Source organism: Crinia signifera, chromosome 1, assembly GCF_055691185.1.
Source record: "Crinia signifera chromosome 1, ASM5569118v1, whole genome shotgun sequence".
Lineage (NCBI taxonomy): Eukaryota > Metazoa > Chordata > Amphibia > Anura > Myobatrachidae > Crinia > Crinia signifera.
Genome location: NC_139217.1, coordinates 243,170,947 through 243,183,450, shown reverse-complemented (window position 1 = coordinate 243,183,450; position 12,504 = coordinate 243,170,947). Strand labels below are relative to the sequence as shown.

At 41.5% G+C, this 12,504-nt stretch overlaps 1 protein-coding gene across 12 annotated transcripts in view; it reads right to left on the bottom strand.

Annotated features, from left to right (window-relative positions):
* SUSD1 (sushi domain containing 1) overlaps positions 1-12,504 on the bottom strand; it is a 200,582-nt gene that overhangs the window by 185,368 nt on the left and 2,710 nt on the right. The window lies entirely within an intron of this gene.

The window sequence follows — 12,504 nt, the reverse complement described above, 5'->3', positions numbered from 1 at the left end:
GTGTACTGCTAGGCTCCACAAAAGTCACTTTTGTGGAGCCTAGCAGTACACTCTTGATTGACTGGAAGACAAAATATTTTTTGCACGCCAAGAAATCTATTTCCATACTTATATTTATCACGGCTGGTGGACACCACGTTCATTGTCTATAAATCTATCGAGTTTCCACAGCCAAAAAATTGTGCCTTCTAGGAAACTCCTAGTGTCCGACCACCATCGTTTGACCATCGTATTGTACCATGCCCCTGACTAAGTCGTGTGTATGACGAAACGCGTTGGGCTAAACTGGCGTTTATGGACATCCGTCTATTGTTTATTTGTACAATTTGTTGTAACACCATCGGTTCACTGCAACTGTAGTTGAACCTTACATATTTACTGCTATGCTCCTGTGAGCAACTTTTTAATAAATAGTTTTTTATTATAATTTGAATTGTACAGTTTAATCATATAAGGTTTTTAGCGCACCCTGAAAACCCTCCATTTTCTCCATTTCTTTAACCGGGTCCCGTCTAACAGGGGATCCTTTCAGGGTTGCAGCTTGTCACATCACTCCCATTGAGCGCACTGTGTGGCCCCCCTTTGCCATTCCCCATATATATATATATATATATACGAAGTGGAGGGTAGCTGGCACTCGTTCCAAAATGTATATGTGCCCGGTGCCTTCACAGGGGAGGGCTGCTTCACAGGCCTCCAATGAATACAAGGAGGGGGGAGAGCGGCACTCGGGACTGGGATCCAAAAGAACGACAATATCACACAAGGTGTATTTGTGACGTTTCAGCCCATAAGGCTTTTATCAGCGTAAGCTGTTTGATAAAAGCCTTATGGGCTGAAACGTCACAAATACACCTTGTGTGATATTGTCGTTCTTTTGGATCCCAGTCCCGAGTGCCGCTATCCCCCCTCCTTGTATATATATATATATATATATATATATATATATATATATATATATATATATATATATATATATATATATATATGAACAACAAGATTGAAAGGTGTGCTCCATGGTGCAGATACATTTTTTTTAATTTGGAGACATACAAGTAAACTCCACACAGATTTTAAAACCAAATGCTTGTACCATGTACAAACACTCTGTGGGCTGGATACCACATGAGATGTTAAAAATACCACTGGCAGAACTGCTCCCCAACGGACCTGGAGGCCAAAGAATCCACAGGAACAGGGACGCTGGTTTGCGCCGTATGATCAAGGGAGACCGGAGCCGCAGGCACACAGCGAGGAGAGACGCCAAGATGAAGGTAGAGTGCGGGTGTCACAGGCCACGCCCTAACGTGTTTCGTCAGAGACTATATATATATATATATATATATATATATATAATATTCTGTTATTTTTAGCACATATCCAATAATTACTTCACAAGGAAAAAAAGTATTTGGCATCATTTATGTTCTACTTGCCTTTTAACATTATTTAAAATTGTAATCTCTTCCTGTGCCATTGTATTAAGCTTTAGAACAAACTTTTGTCAAAGGAAACACTTCTTGGCATTGTACAAACATTCAAAATATTAATGGTTTTGATGTGAGGGACTGCTCAACTGTACCCTGCCAAGAATTAACACAAATTGTGGAAAAAGAGACTCCCCCCAAGGAACAATCCAGCAGCAGCAAGTCCCGGCCGAAGACAACAAGGATTGAATAGGTCCTTGACAATATTTCCAAATATTGGAAATATCTTCCAGCATTGAATACCCCCTTAAACTTTCTAGAAAGTTACAGCACTGTCGTAAATTGATATTGTAATCGGTGCACACTTCCTATTAAAGTATAGCAGCTGATTTGTCAATAATTACCTGGCAAATTGACATTTCAAGGAATAAAATGTTCCTCAACAAGATTAGAACTTCAAAATATTTTTACACAGTTAGAACATTTCTAGGTCAATTTAATTATACTGAACATATTTATAGTGAATAGTAATTGTTGCTATTCAAACTCAGGTATAGACACTTAGCAAACAATTCACTTAAAGTATTGCATGCTTCTGGAATGATAAACATGCTTTGATATAGATTCAAATTATACTCATGTGTATGAGTGTTTGTGCTGGACACAAGCAGCATTTCTAGGGTGCACATGTAGCATCTGGACAAAAGCTACATCTAGTTTTGGTAGATGAACTAGGTCTCCCTGCGCACCCCCTATGCAGCCCTGGAATTATTCTGGGTGTTTTCCAGACACCCAAATATATTGCTAGTGGAAGAAAAAATTGAAAGATTCCTTGGGCGCAAAGGGTGTAAACTTAACAAGGTAGGTATTTATTGGTAGAAGAATAAAAACATCACATTAAAAACATCATTGAAGCAAAAGGACAAAAAAGGAAAAACATATAAAATCCCCTCTCACCCAGTGTAGGTGGTGGAGCCACAGATGTTAAGAGCAGAGTGTCCAAAAAAGATCCACCCTGCAGGCTCCACAAGCATGGCACTGGGCTGGGTCCTTAGGTGATAGCAGCAATCCTGGGCCAACGCGTTTTGAGTCTCTAGGACTCTTTATCAAGGACTTGATAAAGAGTCCTAGAGACTCGAAACGCATTGGACCAGGATTGCTGCTATCACCCACAGTAAAGGCTATCAGATTTGAGAGGTGTTTCCTCCCTCTTGGACTGCCAGTTTCTGCAGGACTAGCCAGCTTTGTTTGCGCATGCACAGTACTGACACCGCTACTGAGCATGCGTGATGCATGCAGCCTGTCAACTGCATTATACAGGAGATGGGACATTGGCCAGTGGTGGGGACAAGACGGCGGAGACTCGGCAGTGCGACCAGCTGCAGCCCCCCTCCTACAACCAGGTAGGAGCCACCTGCATGGTGCAGACTGTTCAGTGTGGGCCCACTTGCCTGAGGGCCAGTGTGAACTGCACACCCTGCACTCAATATAGATATGTTATTGGTGGATTGGAAGTAGTGGGGCTCCAAAGCAGCATCTTTTTTAGGGGGCTTTAACCCCGCTATGATACTGTTATAGGCACAAAACAAGAGTCATGAAATATAAAAGGCTCTTTAGTAATAAGAAAACAGATCATTGTACATGAGTAGCTCTGGCAAGCATCCAAACCATGTTTTCTGCAATTTCCCTCAGTGACCTCACAGTACCTCAGCAATGCATGACTGCAATGTGACACAGCACTGACACCACATCCGATAAGCCAAACAAGAAGGTCTGATTGTACAATGAGAAGACATGGCACCTGTGTCAACAGATGACAGATACAGCACAAACATACTCTACAAGTCGGAGCATATAATAAATAATAATACAGCATAACCAGTTATTGTCAAACAGCCTAAAAGGTAAAAGGCACTGCGATTAAGCTTGATCTGTAGAAAAGTAAGAAAGATGTATACATCTATGGTATATGGTCGTTAGGTCGACACTATTAAGGTTGACATATATTGGGTCGACCACTGATGGTCAACAAGTGTTAGGTCGACACATGAAGAAGGGCGACATGCCTAAGGTTGACACAAGCATAAGGTCAACATAGGCTTTTCAGGGGGTTTTTTTGCCGACATGTGCCGACAGGTGGTATTTCATGCCCTACCATCCACTAGGGCATGGAGGGTGAATAGAGTAGTGTGCATAGCAAGGCACCGAGCCCAAAGCACGGCGAGTGTAGCGACCTAATGCTTGTATTGATCTTTTGACCCTGTCAACCTTAGGCATGTTAACCTTTTTCCAGTGTTGACTTAATACCTGTCGACCTTCAGTGGTCGACCCAATGTAAGCCGACCTTAATTTGGTAGACCCAATGACCCATACCTAAATCCATTACTTAATAATAATGCATGTAACTGGGTCCCACACCTCCCCGGCCTCTGGGTGGGATGATGAGTTGGGATCCATCCCAGATGATGAGTCAGTCCAGACATGCCCCCTGCCAGTACTGTAAGCACCGAAGGACAGGTTTGCTGGCCCAACAGAGCCGCACCCCCTGTCACTCACTGTAAAACTTCTGACGTCATAGGTTGTCAGCACACGTCAGAGGGAGAGAATTAACATGTATATTGGTGCAATTTGTAAGTATTTATACTGCTGTCTGAGCATATGCCTGTACTCCTGATTAAAAACTGACACTGTTCAGTTGAAACAGCTGTTGGGACAGCAGCTGCTGCTGCTACACACTTCTGTCTACATGGAATAAACAACTTCATCTTTATTTACCTGAGTGCCGGTTCTGACTCCCTCCATGCTGTGGGGGGTAAGTGTACTATTTACTTGCTTTAAGGACCAAGCACCATGATTATAATAACCCAGTAGCCCTGTGACCCCATACATATATATATATATATATATATATATATATATATATATATATATATATACATATATATATAAAATCCAACATTTGGGATTTCAGTTGTGAAAAGCCCGACACCGGCATCCCCATATGAAGGGCTCCATAGGTAGTCTAAGAATATGGCCACAAATCACTACTAATCTGGAGCTATCAACAATAAGACAATGTGCCATCATGCCAGCATACAAGCGCAGCAGGAATCTGAAAGAGTATGTAGTACACAACGATATTTCCACACTACAAAAAGGACCAACACCTACATCAGGCTTCTTCAAAAGAAGGAACGGTAACTTTCTCTGTCTCAAATGCAAAACAGGTGGTGGTTTGGAAATCCAGCATCCGAGCTGCCCTGAGTCCAAAGGGCTCAGATCAACCAGTTGCAAGCCACTGGAAAGCCCACAACCACAGCCTACCAAGCCTCCGATACAAGATCATCGACTGCGTCCCAGAAAGCCCCAGAGGAGGTGACAGAGGCCGTGCACTCCTTAGACTGGAGGCTCGCTGGATTCACAAACTCGATACCGTACAACCCCATGGATTGAATGAGATTTTACCTCTCTCCTTCTTCCTGTAATAAATGCACTCTCCACCCTCCACAGCGCCGAATGCAGCTTTCAGAACAAGAATCAGCCAGACGGACTGACACTGACCCATCTCATCAGATCCATGGCTGTACCCCAAAGGACCCTCTGCTATTAGTGGGACATTGGTTAATACACCCCCTCATTATGCTGGCTTAACTGAGTTACTCCCTCCACGCTACCAGACGCAGCAGCTACACTATACAGTAAGGTATGGCCCGTGGCTGTTCAACTCCGCAGACCTGGTAAGTGTTTCTCTTCCAATATGATTGACATTTATGACCATTGTATCAGCATGGACTGTACCATCGTTTACTAGACATTGCCGCAGTCGGGAAGTGGCTGAACACCTCCGGCACCAGGTCGTTGTCGCACGCTCTCATCTAGGAACATTATACTATACCATGAGTATGGATTTCCACTAGTACAGTTATAAGTGCAGATCCGCCGTGACTGCCGGTTCCATTGCTGCAAACTCTTCATGCTTTGATGTGTTATTATGTCCGCACACCAGGGACTGCAGATCCGCCGTGACTGCATGCCTCATTGTTACCAGTACCATGCCGGTACACCGAGAACCGCAGATCCGCCGTGACTGCGTGTCTCTGCGTCATTAACCTGGAATGCACTGATGCCATGGCAACACCATCTTTATATGCATATAGCATTCATTCATTCAGATTCATGTCTATCTTTGTTTCTCTCATGCTTAATTACCAACCTACCGGTACTTTTCTCTGTACCACTCTTATACCCACAGATCCGCCGTGACTGTGTGTTGGACTTGTTACTCATGCTCTACTGATACTGTATTGTGATTGTTACAAATGTCAATCTTTGATCATACCATTCTATCTCGTGCAGCCCACACTCAGCATCTCCATAGCCTGCCCGACAGACCCGCGATGTGCTTTGCACTTTATTATTTTTCACACGATCCCACTTGCCGCACAGGCACCCCTTTTGTGCGCACTCGCACCAGACATAATCTCACTCATTGCCATAACTACCACTCCGAGGTTAGACACATGCTCCCGGGTGACCCAATGAGCGCTGGTGCTCTGTGCGCCGGTGACGTCATCACCACCCCGCCTGGAGATTTTCAGGTGTTTGCTGCACGAGGTACCCCCAGTTCACCTATCATGTACGTTTTTTTACCACTGTTTGTTGGTGTCTTGATAAAGGGCTAGGAGCCCAAAACGTTGACCCACAAACGCATGTGTCCTCAACTTTATTTATTTATCCCAGCTGCCGTGCAGATTGAAAAATCTTATGAGTGCCTACCCACCACTGTGTATATATATATATATATATATATATATATATATATATAAATAATCCAACATTTGAGATTGCAGTTGTGAAAAGCCCGACACCGGCATCCCCATATGAAGGAGCTCCATAGGTAGTCTAAGATCTGTACACATGTACACATGGTGCGATTTTAGCCTGAGTGACCATATCGCCCGGGTTTTTATGTGTGTACTGGGCGATAAATCGATAGGAGCACACTCCAGCCCTGTACTGGTTGCTGGTGACTTTTTAGTTAAAATTGCTGGTCTCTGATAAAAATGGGACACTTTAGCTATATAGTCACTGAGCAATAGTAAGCAAAATTCGCTCAGCAACAAAGTCACACTGTGTGTAAACACGTTAACCCTTTCCGCTACCTGCCTATCCCTAATATTGGGTAAACACAGTGAGATTTCCCCTATTTTATTATTCGATTTTTCTTATAGAACCAAAATCTAATCGGAATAGAATTATAATCGAATGGGCATTGAATAGTTTTCTCACATTCAATGCAGATTCGATCCTGATGCGCGTTCACATTCAGTGGAAATTGGAAAAAAATAGTCTTGCCAGGCAAGACTATATAGTAGAGATCGATTCAAAATGTAATCAAATGCCAGATCGAATCAAACAGCATATCGAATCAAATTAAATTCCACAAACTTACTATAAACCCTCATCAACTTAATCCCCCCTCTCTGCAACCTAACCATAACTCCCCCCTTCACAGCCTAACCCGAAGTCCCCACCCCCCCAAGGCCTACACCTAAAATCCCAGCCTAACCCACCTCAGCAGACTTACTGTATGTTTGAGATACCAGCTGCCGGGATTCTGACGCTGGCATAGTAATCCATGTCGTTGTTCTTTTGATATTTATTTGTATTTGTATGAGAATAGGGGTCTGCCGTCGGCTTCTGTGGCTAGAGGACACTTGTGCTGTGTAAAGTTGTTATAGCAACCTCCAGGTCAGTGTGAGCACCTTTATTCATCTTGAGGCACTTATGTCTTCTGGCTTTCGGAGGGCGGGGCAGTACCCCAGTCTCCTTTTTAAAGGTGAGCATTTCTCCATGTATGGTTGTATTTTTTCCTCCCCGAAACATAGAGGGCAATAAACACATTCTAAAGAACTGTAGTCCTGTGCTGGTTTCTGTGTTCCTGAGGGGATTGTGGTCACCGTATACATCAATTTATCATTCGCAGAGGCGCACAGCCGATTACTCTTGCTGTGGTGAGTGCCTGTCCGCACATCTCTATATGATTGGATTCCCTGCACAGGACTCCTAAGGGACAAGGCACCCCTGATATTTATTGACCTTTATTTTACTTTATTATTGCAAGTATGCTTCACCTGTGGCCAACAGCAGGGAGGAAATATCATCACAGGCGACCACAGAGAACAACACAGACATGGGAAGTATGGATTTTCCAAAGGAGAGACCCTCAGTTTTTCAGCTGATGAAGCGTCTCAAATTTTATTCACCTCGGATTTGGAACAAGAGGCAATCACAGCAGATGACATATACCATTTGCGTACTAAAATTACGTAAGAGAGAGATTGATTTTTTAGCATGGACAGTCATTTTCTGACTATTTCCGTCAGAAATTAATCCCACATGGATTCCTGGTGCGTAACATTCCCACCATCGGCTGACCGAGCCCAGAATTTTGATGCCGGTGGGTGGCTCTATTAAACAAGTGCAGCTTGGACTTGATGATACTAGTTATAGATACTAGTTATGGGGAAGGAGCTGAAAATTACTAAAGACAAACTTAACTCTATGTAAACTGAACACCAGACCTTTTTGGCTGATCGTGATCATGACAAATTGTGGTCGAAGCTGAATCTCCAGTGTCAATCTTATAAAGCTGAATTATTACAATTTAAGAAAGCCAAATTAATGATGGCCCAGCAAGATTATGAGTACAACAACATATACCGGTGATTAACAGGATCTGATGTTTCCAAAAAAACATCAACTCCAAGGAATAGAAGGAATTGGCATAATAAAAGAGATATCGGCAATCGTTAACAGTCGTCTTCCAAAAGGGACAGTGACTTTAATGCAATGAATTCAGATGAACCGTCAACTTCATCTCATCCCCCTTTAGGGACAGTTACCCGAAGAAAGTCAGCAAAAAATAAAGAACCCATAGAGGCAAAGAATGCGGAAGGATATGCAAAAGGACGCACCAAGTTTAAGAGTTAATATTTAATCTGTCATCCAGACCACTCTCTTCTGCTGAAACCAGGGTACTTGATAAAGGTTTGTCCTTCATTCCTACTGTTGACCATAATGCCTTTGAATGGCAGTGTAATTTACATCGTATCGGCAGGAATATGAGATTACGTGAACACTTTCAGAACTCTACAAGCACTCTTAGTGATGATATTATCTTCATTTGTAAAACGTCTAATTAAATCATCTCATGATCCTCAAAGTTCTAATGCATCCATTAAGACCTTCAATATAGTGTTAAATGACTCGATGGTTAAATATACTGCTGCTAACCCAGTTAAATATTTTAACTTGTTGAAAATTGAACAACACACTCTCAGAGAGCTTAGTAATGATAAAAGTATCACAATCCGCCCCGCCAACAAGGGGGGTGGGATATTGATGCAAGATATCGAAAACTATTGTATGGAAATAGATCGACAACTTGCTTGTTCTAATGTTTACTGTAAATTGTCCGCTGATCCTACATTTGAGTATCAACGTGAATTGTTTTGTATCAGATGGTGCTGTTATAAGGGTCTCATTAATTCCAAATGTGCTCAAGCATCGAAATGTTACTCCTCTTATTCCATTGCTATACACCTTACCAAAATTACATGAAGACCAGATAAATCCCACTGGCCGTCCAATCATCTCGGGCAGGAGGAGTTTGTATGAACCGGTATCTGAACTGTTAGACATGTTGTTGCTGGCGCACATTGTCAGCTGTGATACTTATCTTGAGGACACCACATATTTTTTTAATCGTTTACTGGAGGTTGGTAATGTCCAGCAGCACACTATTATGTGTGTTATGGACGTGAACAGCCTCTATATGTCCATCCCCCATGATCAATGTTTGGACACTATGCATATGTTTCTTAGTGATCTCCATAGGGTATGTGGCTTTGACATTAATTTGTTCCTGGTCCTCCTAGAATTGGTTCTGACTAGGAACGATTTCATTTTTGATGGTAATATATACCTGCAGACATCCGGGTGTGCAAAGGGGGCAGTGGTTGCGCCCTCTTATGCAAATATGTACATGTTCCAAATGGAGCAAAGAATGTTTTTTCAACATTGGTTTGACTAACACATCCAGATGTTCTGCAGGTACATACAGTAGATGATCTATTCATGTTGTGGAATGGGGGTAGTCAATTGTTGGAAGCAATGATGGAAGACATAAACTCAATGGAAACACGTATCAAACTTACGTTTAAGTTTAGTACATCGGAAATCGATTTCCTCTATGTTAAAATTATATTAAAAGATAGTATTTAAACTTCAGTGTTTTCAAAGACAACAAACCGCAATACTCTGTTATTGGCAAGTAGCCACCACCCCCGACCTTTGAAAAAGGGTTTACCCTATTCTCAGATGGTATGGGTGGCTCAGATCAATAGTGACTGGTCTCATCTATCTGTGGAGTTGGACAAAGTGGTGTCCAAGTTCCATGAAAGAGGATATTCCTTAAAATCACTACAGACATCTAAACAGAAAGTTCTCAAACTTAATAGAAATACCCTATTAAATTCGTCTTACATAAGACGAATAAGAACAAAAGTAAAGACATCTTTCCCATGGTGTCTAATCATGATTTTTCCAGTCCTATTTTACCTATTGCCATTAGAGCATTATGACCATTAGTTGCTTCAGACAGGGACCTACCGTATATCACTAACACCCCCCATTTTAAGTTATAAATGAGGACGCAATTTATGGGATTATTTCGTCCACTTTGATATATCTGGATTTAACATTGACACGGACAACCATGGAGATTGAAGAAACCTGGATGTTACCGCTGTGACATGTAGTTATTTAATGGCTGGTCATCATTTCAAATATCCACCTCTTGATAAGCAAACATGTATTGATGTGTGACACATATGTAGTTTATATCATTATTTGTTTATGTGGCTTTTATTATGTCGGCATGCCAACTCGCAAATTCATGGAGAGGATGGCTACGCATAGATCATCTATTAAAGCGGCGCTTGAGGGGAAAAACGATGAACAACAGGTAGCTATCATCCATTATGCTCTTTGAAATATTAAATGTAATGTACCCGCTTCTGCCAGAGGTGGTGATCGTGCTAGAAATCTGTTTAACTTTGAGGCATCGTTGATATTTAAACTAGACACGGTGGCTTCGAAAAGGCTTAATGAAAGGATTATGTGGAATGTCTTAAGTAAAATTTTGTCCTTGAATAAATTGAGCATGTTTTGATCTTGTGTTGTATAAACTTCATGTTACTCTTTGTTCCTATACTGTATGTGTTCTATACTTTTTTTTTTCCTTTGATGTATTTTTGTATCTTTGTATTTATTGCATTGTGTTATATATGTTTCATTTTGTATGTTGTTCTTTTGATATTTATTTGTATTTGTATGAGAACAGGGGTCTGCCGTCGGCTTCTGTGGCTAGAGGACACTTGTGCTTTGTATAGTTTCTATAGCAACAACTCTCTGTGATTCATCTTGAGGCATTCATTCACCTTCTGGCTTTCGGAGGGCGGGGTAGTCTCCTTTTTAAAGGTGAGCACTTGTTCATGTATGGTTGTATATATTTTTCCTCCTGAAGCCCCGAAACGTAAAGGGAAATAAACTTATTCAAAGGAACTGCAGTGCCGTGCTAGTTTCCATGTACCTGATGGGAATTGTGGTCACCGAATTGTGGTCATTCGCAGAGGCACGCAGCCGATTACCCTTGCTGTGATGGGTGCCTGTCCGCACATCTCTATTTGTGTGTGTATGTATATATATATATATATATATATATATATATATATATATGTGTGTGTGTGTGTGTGTGTGTGTGTGTGTATGTATGTATTGGGAGGAGGTCCATGGGGGGGTGACACCATGAGTTACTACACCGGTGCCTCTGACTGTGCAAATACGTAAAAGAGACTGATCAAAGGAAACTATCTAATTACATGCTGTAATAGAGGGACGTGGCAATTCTGACTAGCTAAATTAGCAGCAGTTATGCATAATATATTGCATAAATCATAGCTATGCTTCTGCAGATAAGATTTAAAACTCCAAGCAAATCTTTCAAATAATAATATATAGCAATGTTAGATGTTAAATGTTAGATGGTAAAAGCACTTTTGATAGAAGAGACTGATCTCAGAAGACATCAAACAGACACCATAGAATTGGCTCATACCACCAACGAAAACCAATAGGCAGATTTCGGTAGTGTCTTTGTGGAATACCCATCACCAATTCTGATATGCAAATTAACATCTAACATCTGACGTCTAAAAGAAATATACTCATATATTTACTTGATCCTATGGTTTCATTGTGTAAAAATCAAGTGTAAAGAACCAGTGACAACACTGCTATACTGTTTCCAGTAAGGGGAAGGGATCTTTCTATTGCACACTAACTATTAAATTGTTATTGGACCTTCTTCCCTCTGACAAAGTATTGGGTTCATATTTAATTGGTCCAATAGCATTGCCTTTCATTTGTTTCCTTACATGTTACACCTACTGTAACACCTATTGAAAACTGTATTAATGGGGTGAATGCCTGAAAATACTCCCCTTTATAATAGCTGACTCTCCGTGTGTAAACATTTGCATAGACTGTAGCTGAGGGGGGACTTTTACTAAGATGTGTATTCTACTTCACATGGGCAACCAATTGGACCCTGTCTACTATCTTCTAGAGCAGGGCTGGGCAACACCGGCCCTCCAGATGTTGATGAACTACACATCCCAGGATGCTTTGCATTAGTTTTGCTATGTGGCCATGCTGAAACTGATGCAAGGCATGCTGGGATGTGTAGTTCATTAACATCCCTGTTCTAGAGGGTTCTAAATAAATAAGTAGATTCTGATTGGTTGCCCATAGCTACATCACATGTAAAGTAGAATTCACATCTTCGTAAATTTCTCCCAAGATCTCTAATTATTAGATTCAAAGCAATGCATTCTGAGACAGTCACCTGGCACTTTCCTTTTCAACTTCCAACACCTGGCTGTGAAATAATACTGCTGACGTGAAATGACTGCACGCGGCCACTTCCTCCATTGTCTTCAACAAAAGCATCAAT